Consider the following 17,853-nt stretch of genomic DNA (forward strand, 5'->3'; position numbering starts at 1 on the left):
ATTTTTTTAGCCTATATTTCCATGGTCCTTTATTATGCACATTTTTTTATTTATTATGATCTGAAAAGGATGCATTTAATATTTCTGCCTTTCTTCATTTGATTGTGAAGTTTCTGTGCCTTAATACATGGTCATTTTTTGTGTTGGTTGCATGTGTGTTCATCCTTCATTGCTGAAGAAGATCATGCCATCAGAGAAATAATGACATGACTTGTACTTGACTTTTTTTGAGTGAGTGAGGGCTGTACAGGTCACCAACCTCACGGCTCCTCCAGAGCCATCTGAATCCAGTGACCAGGTATTAATCAGGATGACTGGAGATGACCCAGGATGAGGCAATTGGGGTTAAGTGACTTGTCCATGGTCACACAGCTAGTGAGTGTCAAGTGTCTGAGGTGAGATGTACCACTGAGAGAAAGGTATATATCTTTCCATGACAATTCAGTTTTCTCCAGAGGTCTATCTTGTAATTTTTCCAGATTTCTATTCATCTCCTTAACTTCTTTCTTGTTTATTTTGTTTTCAGTTTATTCACTTCTCAGAGGTGGAGGTGCAGGTCCTCTGCTAGTATAGTTTTGCTGTCTTTTTCTTCCATAACTCACTTCTCCTCTGAGAATTTGGATACTATACTACTTGGTGCATATATGTTGAGTATTGATATTACTTCATTGTCTATGGTACCTTTTAGTAAGATGAAGTTTCTTTCCTTATCTTTTTTATTTAGATCTATTTTTTGTTTTGCTTTGTCTGAGATCAGAGTTGCCACCCCTACTTTTTATTTTTTTATTTCAACTGAAGCATAATATATTCTGCTCTTGCCTTTTCCCTTTACTCTGCATCTATCTCTCTGCTTCAGATATGTTTCTTGTAAAGAACATGTTGTAGGATTCTGGTTTATAATTCACTGTGCTATCTACTTCCATTTTATGGGAGAGTTTATCTCATTCACAGTTATGTTTATAGTGTATTTCACTTCATCCTCCTTTCCCCCTTGCTTAAACCTTTTCTCTTTCCTTTTACTCTGTCCTCTCCTCACCTATATTTAAATTCTGACCACTATTTTCCTCAATCTTCCTTCCCTTCTATCAACCCCCCTCTTTCTTTCTCCTTACCTCTCCTGCTTCTGCCCTCTTTTCTGTCCTCCATTCTCTCAGTTCCCCTTCCCTTTTCTTTCCCCTTTCCCCTCATACTTTCCTATTGTGGGAGATAAATGACTATATATAAATGAATATGTATGTAATTCCCTCTTTGAACCACATACAATGAGAATAAAGTTCAAATAATGCTCACTCCCTCCCTTCTTTACTTCAACTATACAATAGATTTTTTGTGCTTCTTCATGTAATATAATTTATGCCTTTCTACATCCTCATTTCCTCTTCTCCCAAGTACAATCTTTTTCCAACCCTTAATTTTTTTTCATATCATCACATTAAAGTTATCTTATACCTATATATATACATATACATATATATATGTGTGTGTGTATATATATATGTATATGTATATACCTTCTAACTGCCATAATAGACATACACCTCTCAAGAGTTAAAAGTATCATCTTCCCATGTAGGGATGTAAACAATTTATTCTTATTACATAATATGTTTTTTTCTTTCCAGTTTATCTTCTTGTGCTTCTCTTGAGTCTTGTATTTGGAGATCAGATTTTCTGTTCAGTTCTGATCTTTTCACAGGAAAGTTTGAAAGTTCCCCATATTTCATTGAATGTCCATCTTTTCTCTTGAAAGGTTATGCTAAGGTTTGCTGGTCAAGTTATTTACTTTGTTGTAATCCAAGCTTCTTTGCTGTCCAGAATATCATGTTCCAAGCCTCCCAGTCATTTCCTGGAGAAGTTGCTACGTCCTGTGTGACACTGACTGTGACTTCTTGATATTAGAATTCTTTCTTTCTGGTTGCTTTGAAGTATTTTCTCTTTAACATGGAAATTCCAGAATTTGGCTACTCTAATTCTTGTGTTTTCATTTTGGGATCTTTTTCAGGTGATTGATGGATTATTTCAATGGCTATTTTGCCCTCCAAATCAAGGAAATCAAGGCAATTTTCTTCGATAATTTCTTGAAAGATATTGTTCAGGCTCTTTTTTAGATTATGGCATTCAGGTAATCCAATTTTTATTAACTGATCTCTCCTGGATCTATTTTTCAGGCCAGTAGTTTTTCCAAAGAGGTATTTCCCATTTTCTATTATTTTTGCATTCTTTTGATTTTACTTGACTGACTCTTGATGTCTCATAGTGTCATTTGCTTCCACTTGCCCAATTCTAACTTTTAAAGAATTATTTTCTTCAGTGAGATTTTTTATCTCCTTTTCTATTTGACCAATTCTACTTTTAAAGCAGTTGTTTATTCAGTGAACTTTTCTTCATTTGGCAAATTCTATTTTTTAAGGCATTGTTTTGTTCAGTCAGCACTTGTACTTCCTTTTCTAATCTAACTCTTTTTTTCATAATTTTCCTTCATAACTTCCATTTTGCTTCTCATTTTTCTTCCCCCTCTTTTACTTGATTTTTCAGAACCCATTTGAGTTCTTCCAAGAGAACTTTTTGCATTTGAGACCAAGTCAGATTTCCTTTGACACTTTACATAAAGGTATTTTGATGTCCTCTTCTGAGCTTGTGATTTGATCTTCTCTATCACCACACTAACCTTCTATGGTCAGGACTCTCTTCTGTTTGTTTCTCATTTTCAATCCTATTTTGTGACTTTTCAAGTTGAGATCTGCTCCTGGGTCACTGAGGACACTATGTCAATCTTCTTGTGCTGGGGGCCAAGGACCTGGTCACTGGCTTTCCATGCTGGGCCCTCAGACACTTGTGGCTTGGCCACTGTGCTTCTGGATGGCTTGGCCTAGTCATAACTGTTTTGCTGGTTTTCTGGAACTCCCATTTTGCCTTGCATTCTGGGACTGGAGACCACATTGCTGGCCTGCTGAACCAGGACCAAAGAGCCTCGATTGCTGATCTATGCTATGTCTGAGAGCAACCTCCCCATGGCTTGCATAGACACCATCAGCACTGGGCTGTACTTCCCTTTTCTCCAAGTGAGAAGTCCTGAAGTCCTGCTAAGTTATCTTAAGCTGGGAAATTCTTTAACTCCATCTTTTTTGGGCTCTGTTGCTCCAGAATCCTTTAAGAGACCTGATTTTATGTTGTTTCTGAGGGATACTGGGAAGAGCTCAGGCAACTTCATGATTTCTCTCCACTACCTTGACTCCACCCCATCAAACTTTCCTTTTTTTTGAAGAAACACAAAAGTATTTCATGAATATGGACATATCATACTAAGAAAAATTTGGTAGTATTTTTGTTGATTATGGCAACTTGTGTATTGTTACAGAATTGAAAATATGAAGATTATTCAGTATTTTGAATTTCAGAAATGTCTTTTTCCCTAAAGTATATGGTTAGTGGTTTTGACATGTTTTTTTTTTTTCAGATAGAGTTGTATTGTCTCTGGTCAATTTATTCTTGAGTTGGCTACTGAATTAGGAGTAGAATTAAACAGCAATAGTCTCATAAGCCTTTCTTATCTGGTAATACTATAACCCAGTTCCTAGAGCCACTGCTGTGGGTTTTATACATTCTCCATAAATGTGTCTAACTATGAAAACAATCCTACACACTGAACAATCATGTTCTTAGGAGTTATTGATTGTGAAAATAAATAAATAAATGCAGAGTGTAGTAGGCCTTTTGATCAAAATAACGTGCAGATGATACATTTCACTGCCATCTTTTCAGCAGTAATCATTTAAATTTTAAATATTACTTGTTTTCTGTTACTTGGAAAGATTATTTAAAAGACATATTTTGCTGGGGGTTATTTTTTCATTAGAATTTTGTCCACTTTCTAAAAGGACCTCTTCAGAGTGTGTCAGTTCTCTTTGCAAAGCTAATTCTAATAAAGTTACAGACAAAAGTGAAAGCTCACCATCCTGGAAGACAGGTTGTTTTTTCTTCCTCCATGTATAGTTTCCTGTGGTTTGCCTCCATGAACTCTTCATCTAAAAGTGTGACACTTATGTGTAAACCATAAATATGAAGAGTTCAAAAATGGGTATGGACAAAGCATTTTAATGGATAATAAAACTGTCAGACAATTCTCTCAAACCCCAGGCTTCTGATACGTTGCCAATCGGATCAATGAGTCTAGATGTTTCCAGCTGTCAATCCTTTACACTGATGCAGACACAGACTTTTACAACCCTTATCCACCACAAAAGAATGTTTCATCCCCTCCTGTGAGTAATCAGTCCCCCATGTAAAAATGACCCCAAATCTAAAACTCTCTATTGTCATCTATTTGTAAATGAGATATTTCTGCCATTGAATGAACATTAATTCAGTAAACATATGGAAAACATCAACCAGGGGTGCTAAGTAAGCAAAATAGCTGACAATTGATTAATGTTATAAATTTCTCACTTTAGTCTCCTCAATCAGTACTGTAGTTTCACAGGAGCACTCAGTGTATCTTTGGGTACTAAGTGCCTATGAACAAGGAAGGGGGGAAAATAGTTGGTAGGTTTGGTGACTGGGGCTTTGTTGATGTAATGGGAATGTGTAGGAAAACACTGTGTAGCAATGACTCTCGTAGAAAATGGAGGAAAGGTTCTACTGTTATGGGGTAAAGGTGAGTACTGAATGTTTCACTGAATGTATTTATAAGAAGGATTTCTCAAAGTATGTCAATCTGAAAAGTTTCCTAAATTACACTGCAGTTGATAAGAATATATTTCACTGACTGGGTTGAATCTCAACATTCCTCAAATGACTGCATGTACAAATCACTAAATATGAAAATAAAATGAAAAAAAACTTACCATCACCGTCACTAGTGGTGTCCATCCTAGTTTCTGCTGTTTTTCACAGGGGGACCTCCCTTGAACAAAAAGTAAAAACTGTTTAATAGAAATCCTCATTATAAAATATGACAAGTGCAAATAATGTAATTTTGGTAAAAAAACCTTGTCTACCACAAAACTCTCTGCATTGGTGAGGACCCTGGAAGATGAATATTATCTGATCGTGAGGAGTACACCATTTTTTCAATAAGATCTCACCTTTCAGAAATTTGAATTTCATTTAACCTGCCACTGGAAGCATTTTTGATATGAGAAAGTGTAAAATATTAGTTTATGGGTTTCAACAAACCTAACTGGAAGTTTTAGAAATTCAGGATGTTGAAAATGGAAGTTGCCCATGAATATTGTTTGCTGTTCAAAACCCACCCCAACAAACATGATATACAATGAGTTTGTTTTTAATGTCAATATAATTGTCATAGCATAGAATGACTTGTTTGTTTTTTTTAAGAAATAGGATAGTAATAGTGTAATAGAGCTGCAAATACTGTCAGAGAAAGAATCTCTGATCATGGAAATTCTCCTGGAGAGTAGAAAAGATGCACAATGACTAAGGAATTGCATTGATACCTTCCTCTACAATGTTTCCTTAGGAGTTACACTGAGCAAGTCACTTCACCTTCCTGAGTGCTCAGTATCTGTCCATGTAAATTGCAGAGATGTTGAACTTGCAGTAATAGAAGGTATTTCCTCTTTTGGGAAGTCGTTATTATGAATGCCAATTCATTTCCCATCTGATTCTTTGTTTCCATTTTTTTTTGACAAGGGACTGTGTTGTGACTCACTAGTCAGGCCCAGTGTTTCTGTGCTGGTCAAGTCATTCCCCTTTAGGGAATCTGTTGGATCAGAATAATCCAATCCAATAGCCCATTATGACAGCCTGATCATTCTGGCATGATCAAATGACATTCAGTTCTCCATTCCCCCTCACCCACACACGCACTAAAGTGTTCCTAATGTTGGGAAACAACCTCATTACAAATAGTTTCTACACATACTCTGAGTGATTGTACTAGGCATTTAAAGAAGTGCCTTGTACTTTATCCTATGCCTGAGTGAGGGAATAAAGAAACTTAAGAGGGCTAGAAGAAGGACAATTCCAAAATATTTTTTTGGAATAAATTTAGCCAGTCATGTAGAAACAGAAAACTGAAGCTCTCTATGCAGCTGTCTATGTTGAGTTTGTCTACTTGAGTCCTTCTATGTAAGATTATATTAATATTTCTCAATATATTGGGATTTTATAAGGCACTCATTTCTAATGCAGTGCTTAGTAGTTTTGCATAAGAATACCCTGTGGGTAGAGATATGTCATCTCTGCTCAATGTGCTCTTGAGTTGGGTGCTGGTTCAGGAGCATAATTCGTCCTCAACCATCTTGTAAGATTTCTATGATAATTCCCAATTGCTGGAGTCAGTGAACTCTGCAATATGACTATTATACATTCTCTCTGAACTGAAAGGACAGTGGACATAATGATCCTCTGAAGAATAAGATTCCATAGAGTGATTGACACCAGCTCCCTTGTAATTGTAATGGTAATACAAATTCATTCCCATTGTGTCAAGCATTTGAAATAAGATTGTCATTTAAGTTTTTTCTTACTGCCAACTTATAGCATCATTCATTCATTTTGAAATGCTAATTACAAATTGTCTTATTTTTTATTTTTTATTATTTTTTATTTACTTACAAGTGATATTTGTTTTAACATAGTTTTATTGTGTGTGTGTGTGTGTGTTCGAAGGAGACATTTGAATCCTTCCTAAATGACCGTATTCAAAGTTAAATTTAATGAAGAGATTGGCTACATTAGAAACTCACTGTTAATAATTTTACCCCACTCCTTCGTGGACTATCTTTCTTTTTGTTGGTCCCAATTTCATTTCAGTTTCATCTACAGTGATAAAGAGTTCAAACGTGAATTGCCAAATCATTCAGAGTGCTTAAAAACTTTCAGAATTCTGGCTATTCTACTAACATGTTCTTAATCCATACTGTAGCAGAACTTAAGTACTGAGAATAATGCTTTACATCATTCATTATGGAAATAGAAAGGTAAAACTAGAAACTCTAATGTTAGTAGTTTTGCCCACCAGTTTAGATGAAGTATTGTGCAATAAATCTCACTTCAGCAGCTAGAATGAATTAGGACTAGATGCCCTAATGAATGGTGGGGTATCGTTAAATAGCCAGACTGGAGACTAACAATATAATGGTGTTCTATTACTTTGTGAGAGGACTTCATCAAATACTTTCCACTTCAGAACTTTCTGGAGATTTTGCTGATGTTTATGAGAACTTCACTAACAGTGCTAAATGACATAACTGCTCCAATGATTGTATTTGTTATGAAATCTATAGATGTGAATGTAATTTTAATGAACTCATCAGGGTCATTAACATGACAAATCTCAGCCTTTTCCATGGTTTCTCTAGACTAGAGAGGAAAACATTTCAATGTAAAGCCAATGATTAAAATTTTGGGTATAGCATAATATTATTTCTAACATGCCAACATGTTTGTACCACTTTGTGAAGGGTCCTCACAAACGAAGAGGTATCTTTATGGAAGAGGCATTCTTTATCTTCCCTCTGTAGTCATTCTTTACTTTTGAAACATTCAGTTAATGTGTCATTATTGAAAAATCTTACTGGAAATTTAGAATTTCAGGGATTATTAACAAGGTAGAGAGAGAACTGATAAACTACTACTTACCACAAGCATGTGAAGAAAGAAAAAGATATGTTTCCACCATGTCATGAAAACTTTGAATTTTTTGACACCAAATGGGAAGAGGGAAGAGGGGAGATCACAAAGAAAATGGAAATCTCTACTGACAGTACCGTTGTGCTTATAAGAAAAGAGAAGCCCTTAAAAGTTATAGGATTCAAAGTCATGCAAGGAGTAGATAAGGGTTGCCCCCACTGAATCAAGTAGTGTATGTTGAATTCCTACCTCTACCATGTGTGAATGCTACTGGAATACTGAAGGGTCCATTTAACCTTTCTGAGCACTGGAGCTTTGTCATGACATTTTGGGGATAAGACTCCAAAACTGCATTGTTAGAATGAATTTTCTCACCTGAAAGGTCTTTTTATCAGGGGAAGTTCACTTCCCATCCCAAACTAAGTCTTGGTTTTTTGCTTTGTTGTCTTTATTTGTTTTTTGCTGTTTCTGATTTTTCACAAGGCACATCCTTGGGATTATTAATTCCCTTTGTTTCCATGCTGGCCAAACCTACCCTTTTGTGAAATCTGTTGGTTTAGAAACATGATTCTCCATCACTTGACCTGCAACATGATCACTTAGATGTGGCCAAATGACATTGATTTCTCTCCCCAGAACATATTTTGATAATTTAGAATGAGTATAAATAGCAGTCATTTTCTGTTCTGGCCAGAAGGACCAAGAGTTTTCCCCTCCTACACTGATCCTTTTCTGATAGTAAACCAGACCATTTTTTTGTCTCAATTCTTACTTTGCTCTTGGTCACTGAAGGGGTGTTGCCTCAGGCAAACTGAGACCTGGGAAAGATCATAATTTAGAAAGGTAAAGGAAACCTATTTTATCTTGGGCCGTCACCGGTCATGATTTTTGTTTGGTCACTGGAGTCTGATGATTCTGAAGAAGAAAGAATGATGATTCTGTGCAGCTGTGCCTCACTTAAATCCAATTCATGGGCAAGTCAAAACCTTCATGATGTCATTGGTCCTTCTTAATATCAAATGATGAACAACCACCACAATAACTGTATTGTGCCTGCTTTCCCTCCTCCTCTCCACTATATGTCATTTGTGGTAGGTGAGAAGTGATATTAATTAAAGAAATTAATATGAATTTTTCTAATAAGTAGGGAGTTGGAGCATTTTTATGTAACTGTAGATAGCTTTAATGTCTTCTTCTGAAAACTGCTTGTTTATAACTTTTGTTAATATATCATACGGAGAATGGCTCCACTTTTTGAATTTGGACTAAATATCCTATATATTTGAGAAATTGGGCCCTTATCAGAGAAGTTTACTGTAAATTTTTTAAATACAATTTCATTTTCTAAGGTCTCTTTTAGTAAAATGTGGTTTCCTAATTATCCCTTTTAATTAGGTCTCTTTTTACTTTTGCTTTCTCTGAGACCATGATTGTTACTCCTGCTGTTTTTACTTCAGCTGAAGGATAATTTGTTTCAAGTGAATCTCTTGTAAACAACATATTGGTGTTGAGAGCTAGAGAAGACCTTGGTATGAAGACCTGGAGACCATTATTGTCAATGTGCCAAAAGAGGGCAAGCTTATAATTCTGGGTGACTTTAATACTAGAGTAGGCTTGGACTACCAGACTTGGCAGGGAGTCCCCAGGGAGGAACGGAGTTGGAAACAGCAACAGCAATGGTCATTTACTGCTGAAGACTTGTTCATCACCAGAACTTCTCATAACCAATACTGTCTTCCATTTATCTAAACACAATAAAACTTCATGGATGCACCCTTGCAGCAAACATTGGCATCTAATAGACTATATGATTGTAAGGAGAAGAGACAGACAAGATGTGAGAGTGACAAAGGCAATGTGTGGTGCACAGTTCTGGACTGACCATAGACTTATCCTTTCCAAGATAAATATTTGCATTCATCAAAAGCACTGCCCTAAGGCAAAATGGCTACCAGAAGAATTAATGTCAACAAATTAGAGCTCTTCTCTGAGCGTGAACAGTTTGTTGCTGACTTGGAGGGAAAGTTGAGCCAACACACAGTTGGCAACAGTGGAGCAGAAAAGGAGTGGGCAGCTTTCAGAGATATGGTGTATAGCACTGCATTTGCTCCTCTGGGTCAGAATCACTTGCAAACACCAAGACTGGTTTGATGAAAATGACAGGGAAATTCAGAAGCTGCTAAATGAAAATGAGAACTCCATAGGATTTACCAGCAGGATAGTTCATCCACCTCTAAGAAGGCAGCATTTAATTCCATCAAAAGCAAAGTACAAGCAAAGCTTAGAGAGATGCTGGATTCCTGGCTCAGTAAGAAGACAGAAGAAATTCAGTTTTATACTGATAGTAACAATCCAAAGCACTTTTATGATTCTCTGAAAGCTATTTATGGAGCAAAAACCCATGATGCATCACAACTACTTAGTGCTGATGGAATCACATTGATGAATGATAAGGACATGATCCTAGAGAGATGGGATGAACACTTTCCTAGTGTTCTCAACAGACCATCATCAATAAATGATGAGGCCATTGACCATTTACCTCAGATTGAAGTCAATCCCTCTTTAGATGAACTTACAATGGAAGAAGAGGTTTTGAGAGCTATTAGGGTCCTTTCATGTGGCAAAGCAACTGGTGCTAATTCTATTCCAGCTGAGATTTATAAGGTAAGGGGACCATTGCTCATACAAAAGCTGACTGAAATTTTCTGTGTTATATGGCAAGAAGAGGTTATTCCCCCAGGAGTTCAAGGATGCCTCCATTGTCCACCTCTATAAGGGTAAAGGGAATAGATTGTCCTGTGACAATCACACGGGAATCTCTCTCTTAGTCATTGCTAGCAAAATTCTTGCTAAAATTCTCCTTAATAGGTTGGCCCTTCACCTGGAAGATAGCCACATACTTGAGAGCCAGTGTGGCTTCAGAAAGGACTGAGAAATAGTTGATATGGTATTTGCTGCCCAACAACCCCAGGGGAAATGATAAAGGAGATGCAAAAGATACTGAAGAAAATAATACCTTAAAAAATAAGATTGATGCAAATAGTAAGAGAGGTCCAAAAAGCCAATGAGATGAAGAATACCTTAAAAAAAACCTTAAAAAAGCAGAATTGGCCAAAAGGAAAAGGAAGCCCAAATGTTCACTGAAGAAAATAATTCTTTAAAAATTAGAATGAAGCAGAAGGAAGTTAATGACTTTATGAGAAATCATGAAATTATCAAACATCCAAAGGGATGAAAAAATAGAACACAGTCTGTAATATCTCATTAGAAAAACAACTGACCTGGAAATAGTTCCAGGAGAGAGAATTTTAAGATTATTAGATTACCTGAAAGCCATGATTTCAAAAAAGCTTCGACATCATCTTTCAAGAAAACATCAAGGAAAAGTGCCCTGATGTTCTTGAACCAGTGAGTAAAATACACATGGAAAGAATCCACCAATCTCCTGAGTTGCTGTCCTGAATACAACGATGACAGGAGTAGAGAGAACTAGATGGAACCCTGATCTGTATCCTAGGAACAGCCTCTCTCTGGACCATCATTCACTCCCTCCTATCTGGCACAAAAATGAGGATGTCATTTGTTGTAGTGCTGATTCCTTTCCTGAATTTGTTCCTATGCACTTTGGCTTGTCTCCCTCTATTCTCTTTTATTCTAGCTACTTTAGAGAATATCTAGCTTTGTATATGCTCCCAGTAAGTTCATTATAGGACTTGGAAGAAACTTTCAGCCTCTGTTCCTTGATCCCTATCTGTAGGTAAGGAAATTGGTTGCCCCACCTTGTTGAGGATTGGATTAGAGAATAGAAACTGAAATGTGTTGGCTTAATAATGGAAATCAATGAGTAGAATTGTAATTATACACAAGGAATGAAACTTGAAACCTTGCAATGCTCACATTTCTCAACTGCACTGATGAATTTTCTAGAAAAATGGTTACAATGGTTATAAACATCATGAAACTATAGTAGATTATGAGTATTGATTGAGGAATCTGACCCTGTCTGATAATTCTTAAACACAGAAAAGAGTGGCTTATCCTTAAAGCATCTCCAATACATCACAAGCACATGCAATGTTGGGCATTTGGGTGACCTCCTTGAAAGTTCAATTTAATCATTTCTAAAATGATTGAGATTAGACTATGTCATATGTATATACGGTTGATTCTAGCTCTAATTTTCTGATAAAAAATGTCAGTTCCTCAAATCATCTGTTTTTCCCTCTGTCTTTCCCTGTCTCATACAAATATTTCATAAAGACATTAAGGCACATTTTGTAACAGAAAAAAATTGTGCCTACCCTTTGTATGTATACCTGGGTTCAAATCCTATTCCTCATACTTACTACCTGTGTGACTTTACATTTGAAGTTTCATCCCTGGGCTTTAGTTGCCTCATCTGTAAAATGAAGGCATTATTCTTAGTCGATTCTAAGTTCCCTTCTAACTTTTATTATGATTGCTAATATAAATCCTTAATAAGAGATCTTAACACAATCATAGTAGTACTTCAAAAAGTACCAAGAAATGATACCTTATAATGGAGACTTCATCATGAAATATTAAGCAAGACATGGCTCAAACAACAAATCATACAAATTTAAAACGATGAGAAAGACAATGATGATCATAAGATAACATATCAAAATTTCTGCACTGTAGTCCTTAGAATTATTGATATTAAAAAGGATATGCTAAAATCATGAGAAAAAGTATCATGAACAAAAGTTCAAGATAAATAGAGAAAAAATATAAGGGATTCAAAGATTAGAAAATAAGAAATTTGTAATATTTTTTGTTACTGGTAATTTAAAATCAAAGGATAGAGCTTTCTATTGCTATGTGTGTATAATATTAGATGATGATCATTTTTGTACAGTCACTCAATTTCTATATATAGACTTAAGTATGAATTTTTATAGTATTAAAAGATATATAGTGTCTATATATAGAAACATGCATCTAGAGCTAATATGCATATACACATGTAATACATATTAACACATAGAATGTTCATATATGTGTATATCCACATATATACATGTTTATGAATATGTATACGTAAAACATAGAAAAGTAAAAACCAATTTTTTTAGAATAAATTTTTTCTTCTTAGATTTGAAACACTGTCCATGGAAGACATGTCACATGATCATACAGGTATTAATATTTTAGTTGGACAGCATTCTTTTTCTATTCTGAAAATATACCTGAAATCATGTTTTTAGGAACAAGTTAGTAAAAATAAAAGGTCAAAGTAAAATCAGAATAAATATACAAGAAAAAATGATGCAGATTTCTAAGAGAACACAGATGAGAGGTTTTAATGTAATTTTGGAAGAGGATTTTTAATATTGTTCTGAAAAGCATTTACACATGCAAAAGCATGGAGGGTACAACATTTGCTTCATCTTTTATATTCTGGTGGTTTTGCTTATTTGGAACGCTTGAGTTTATATGTCCATGCTTCTTATTAGAAGTCATTTGGATCAATGATTCTATCTTATTATTACTTTTTTAGACTTGCTAACTTGCATGAATTTTGGCACACACACACACATAATAAAATGAAAATTTGAAATAATTACTATCATGAAAGAAAAAGTTAGTAAAATATACACCATAACATGGAATATCAAAATGGTATAGGAAAAATTAGCAAAGATAAAATCCTAACAAATAGAGAATAAATAAAATGAATTATATTCAAAGGCACAGCCCCACCATTGGTAATTGCAATGAACTGAATCAAAAGGGAAAGACAAATCAACATCAAAATTGCAAGTGAAAAAAGAAATGAAAAAGAAAAATTTAATATTACAAATTCCTTTCCAAATTTGAAAAACAAAACATGAAGCAAGCAGTAGAGATCATAAGTAATCCACTGTTGGATGATGATACTGTTTCATTCTAAAGGAATGACAAATGAGAGTCGGGAAAAAGACTGAGGATTTAGTATATTACATTAGTATATTACATTTTCAATATTTATATGACTTCTGCCTCTATATTTGGCTTTGAGTTAAGGATTACTCATGCTTGTCCTTCAACTGTAAAATCTTTGGGACCCTCATTTCTCCAATTTCTATCCCTGACATTTAGAATAATGTCTGGACCAGGAGTGAGGAACCAGCATCCTGGAGGCCACATGTGCCCTCCTAGGGCTTTGTGTGCTGCCTTTTGATTGAGTCTGTTTGTAGAATAAATACTTTGATTAAGAAGATTTGTTCTATGAAGTTTGGATTTAGTCAGAAGGCCTTACATGAGGACCTAGAAGGCCATAGGTGACCTCAAGGCCAAAAGTTCCCTACCCCTGGTCTGGGCCATAGTAGTTAGTAGGAAGTATCCCAGGACTGACTTATCTCCACCAGAATGATCAACTTTGACTTTTCTAGGGGAGAGAGTATGGGTCTTTGAGCAATTCAATATTTTGGGAATAATAAATGGGGATTTGGGGAATGGACCATAATAGTTACTGAGGAAGTGTCCTGGAAGTGGTTGTCTCCACCCTTTCTTTATCTGAGTTTATGAGATAGCAAGGGTCTGTGAACAATTTCCAGCTTGGGGAACAAACTTCAGTAACAGTAACAGAAAGCAAAGCCAAGCCACAACACCACAAAAGCTGTTGAATCATTTTGAAACTCTCATACTTTGAAACAAGAACAGAAGGTCAGACTGGATGGGCTTTGAATTCAAGAAAGGTGACTCTGATTCCAGGTGATGGGAGCAGTAGGGAAATTTTGGGGACAGGTAGACCACTCAAAAGGCTATTGTCATAGTCCAGGGTGGAGGCAATGAAACCCTGTACATGTGATTTTTCTATGGGAGAGGAGAAAAAATGAGGGGACGAATAGCCTGGATTTGTAGGTGGTAAAAGTTGTCAGCCTTTAGTGGCCAATGAAGGATATGGTGGGGTTAGAAAGGAGATGTGAAGGATAACCTCTATGTTGTTAGCTTGGGTGACTGGGATGAGGTGGTGCCCTCAGTCATGAATGGGAGTCAGGATTAAGGTTGGGTTTAGGAGGCGAAGGCTCATCAGTTCAGTTCTAGAAATATTGAGCTGAAGAAGTCTGTGGTCTTAGAGGAGATGAATTGAAATCAGCACCTACCTAAGTTCCAGAAAAATTTCTACAAGAAGAATTGAAAAAAAATGTCTCTTTCACAAGCTAAGCCTCGAACCAACCACCACAGGTCCTGTCCCAATGCTCTCCAGTGGAGAACTGGGTCCACTTCTACAGCCATGGAGAACAAGGAAAACATTGGATTTGTAAAGTAAGGAGCACATGACCTTGGCAGTTGGGAGTGTTGTTTAAGGAAGGAATCGTGACCCTCCCACCCGCCCTGAGGTGTCCAGATTCAAGATAGTGACCATTTTCTCACCTTTTTTTTCTTTTCCATGAGAATTTTACTTTGAAATTTATGCTTTTCCCAGTTGTTTTCAGTTTCTTGTAATGAAAGCCATTGTACACTTGGAAAGAAATGAAAAGAGCCACTATATCTAGACTGGGCCCACTGAACCACCTGTCATTACAGAGAACATGGATTTCAAAATCCTCTTAAATGGTTTCTGATGGAATGAGGCTTTACATTAGATCAGTGTTTCATAGGAACAAGCCAGATTACTGGTGACAACAAGCATGGACCCATGAGGCAAAATCATGATAATTTATAGTGCTCAGACAGGAACTAGCCACCACAAAAACTGTCCCTGAGTTCTCCAGTGGAAGAACTGGGCTCACTTCTGTAATGATGGAGACCAAGGAAAACATTAGTTTTGTGATGTAAACAATACATAGCATTGGCAGTTGGGAGGGTTGCACAATGAAGAAATTATAATATGAGATGGGGCCCCTCTGAGTTGTCCAGCTTCAATGTAGTGATGATTTTCTCACCATTTCTTTTCCTTGCCACGTGACTTTTATTTCAAAATGTTTTTTTCTCAGTTGTCCTCAGTTTCTTGCCGTGAAAGTCATTGTACACTTGGGAAGAAATGACAAGAGTCCCTATATTTAGTATGGGACCAGTTTACCATCTGATTTCTAAGTGAACATGTAAAAATCATTTCAGATGGTTTCTGAGAAAATGAGGCTTTACATTAGATAATTTTTTCATAGTGACACATGAGATAATTGGTAACAACAGACATGCTTATGTGAGGGAAAGCATGATTATTCACTACTGTCTGCTTCTACCTACCCCATAGAAGATCATTTGGTGTTTGACATATGACCTTGGAAGTATGCTCATGGAGAGGAGCAACAGGGGGGGTAAAAGAAAGAGTGACCCAAATTAAGAAGTTGGTTGTGTTTCCCTCTGGAAGACAAAAGACCTAAAGGAGTTAGTTATTTTAGTAAGATGTTTGGAAAACAACAGAAAACACAGAAAATCATTAAGGATTTCTTTCCATACTCTGGGAAATCTAGTGGGTATAAGAAGAAATCAGGAGTGTCACATCATCCTAGGAATTATAGGAGAAATAGAAGGATATCTCTTACTGTGATTGACTCAGTTAGATGCCCCCAACATTGAAAACTACAAAGAAATAATTCAAAAGGGAATGAGAAATAATCATCAGAATGTGAATGTTCTCAACCCTGGACTCTCTCCTCCAAAACTTTTCCTTTTCTGTATGAGAGACCATAGGTGTGTGAACAGCTCCAAATTGTGGGAATAAACTTCATAGAAACAGTAACATAAAATAAAGCCAAGCCACCACACAGCAAAACTCGTTCATTCACATTGATTTTCTCAAACTTTGTAAGACATTGTGAAGTCTGACCTATCCAGCATTTCCTCGAAATGAAGAAAACAACCTTTTACCAAAGTGGAATTCTGAGTGAAATGCAGCCGTATTTGGGAAACCTGGGAAGCAATGATGCACATTGTATTCTCTAAGGTGAGTTTCTGAACTTTCCTGTGCCTCTGGATGCTATTGGATAAAGGGAGAGAGAATTGGATCAGAGAACTTCTAAGGATCTTCCTAGCTCTGAATATACAATATCTCAGTGGAGAACAACTTGCTGATCCAAAATATTTGTACATTCACAGTGTGGAGTTCATGAGCAATCAGATAATGCAGCCTACCCAAACAAGTTTGCAAACTTTGTCCAATTCATTTGCAGAATCCAGTTGGCTTGGATGAAAGTAGATGGCTAGATTGGATGTGTTTTGCACTCCTGGAAGCTGATTCTGATTCCAAGTGATGGGAGTATTAGCAAGATTTTGGTGACAGGTAGACCACTGGGCAGGATATTGTCCTGGTCCAGGCTGGAGGGGATGAAGGCCTGGTCATGGCCTATTACTATTGTAGGGGAGAAAATAATGAGAAGAATAGCATGGATTCGTGGGTGCTAAAACCTGTCAGTATTTGGTGGCCTGTGAAGGATATGGTGGGGTTAGAATACAAGAGATATGGAGGGTGACCTCTGGTTTGTTAGCCTGGGTGACTGGGGTGGGGTGGTGCCCTCAGCCAAGAATGGAAGTCAGGATGAAGGTTGGGTTTAGGAGGCAAAGGCTCATCAGTTCAGTTCTAGAAATACTGAGCTGAATATATCTGTGATCTTAGTAGAAAATGAGTGAAATCAGCATCTACCTAAAAATTCCAGAAAGATTTCTACAAGAATAGTTGAAAAAAATACCTTTCTCACTAAGACAGGAACTCGTCGCCACAGATCCTTTCCCAGAGTTCTCTAGTGGAAGAACTGGGCTCACTTCTGTAACCACAGAGACCAAGGAAAGCATTGGCTTTGTGATGTAAGAAACACATTACATTGTTGGGTCAGAGTGTTGCTCAATGAAGAAATTATAAGACGAGGTGATTCCCCTCTGACTTGTCAAACTTCAATGTGCTTTCACATTCTGACCATTTATTTTCTTTGCCATTTGATTTTTATTTCACAATGTATGTTTTTTCCTCAGTTGTCTTCCATTTCCTGTAATGGAAGCCATTGTACACATGGCACAAAATGTAAAGAATCTCAATATTTAGAATGGGATCAACGCACCATCTGATTTTCAAGTGAACATGGATTTCAACATCCTTTCAGATGGTTTCTGAGGAAATGAGGCTTTAAGTTAGATAACTGTTTCATAGTAACACATGAGATGATTGATAACAAATATGCATATGTGAGGGTTTCCCCTCCTGAATATTTACTACTGTCTGCTTCAACATATCCCATTGGACATCTTTTGTTATTTGAGATACGAACCTGGAAGTATGCTCAGGTAGAAGAGCAACAGGGAGGAAAAAGA

The 17,853-nt window shown here is 36.5% G+C and overlaps 1 long non-coding RNA gene across 6 annotated transcripts in view; it reads right to left on the bottom strand.

Annotated features, from left to right (window-relative positions):
• LOC140533915 (uncharacterized) overlaps window positions 1-17,321 on the bottom strand; it is a 141,218-nt gene extending 123,897 nt beyond the window's left edge. For 5 of the 6 annotated variants that reach the window (XR_011977105.1, XR_011977104.1, XR_011977102.1 and 2 more), the window contains exons 1-2: window positions 17,238-17,321; window positions 4,845-4,903 (exon numbers count right to left, since the gene is read on the bottom strand). This is a non-coding gene — a long non-coding RNA (uncharacterized lncRNA). Of the gene's footprint in view, window positions 1-3,952; window positions 4,026-4,844; window positions 4,904-17,237 lie in introns of all 6 variants that reach the window. The other variant, XR_011977101.1, reaches the window with a different exon arrangement.
• Window positions 17,322-17,853: the final 532 nt, after the last annotated feature.

Source organism: Notamacropus eugenii, chromosome 3, assembly GCF_028372415.1.
Source record: "Notamacropus eugenii isolate mMacEug1 chromosome 3, mMacEug1.pri_v2, whole genome shotgun sequence".
NCBI lineage: Eukaryota > Metazoa > Chordata > Mammalia > Diprotodontia > Macropodidae > Notamacropus > Notamacropus eugenii.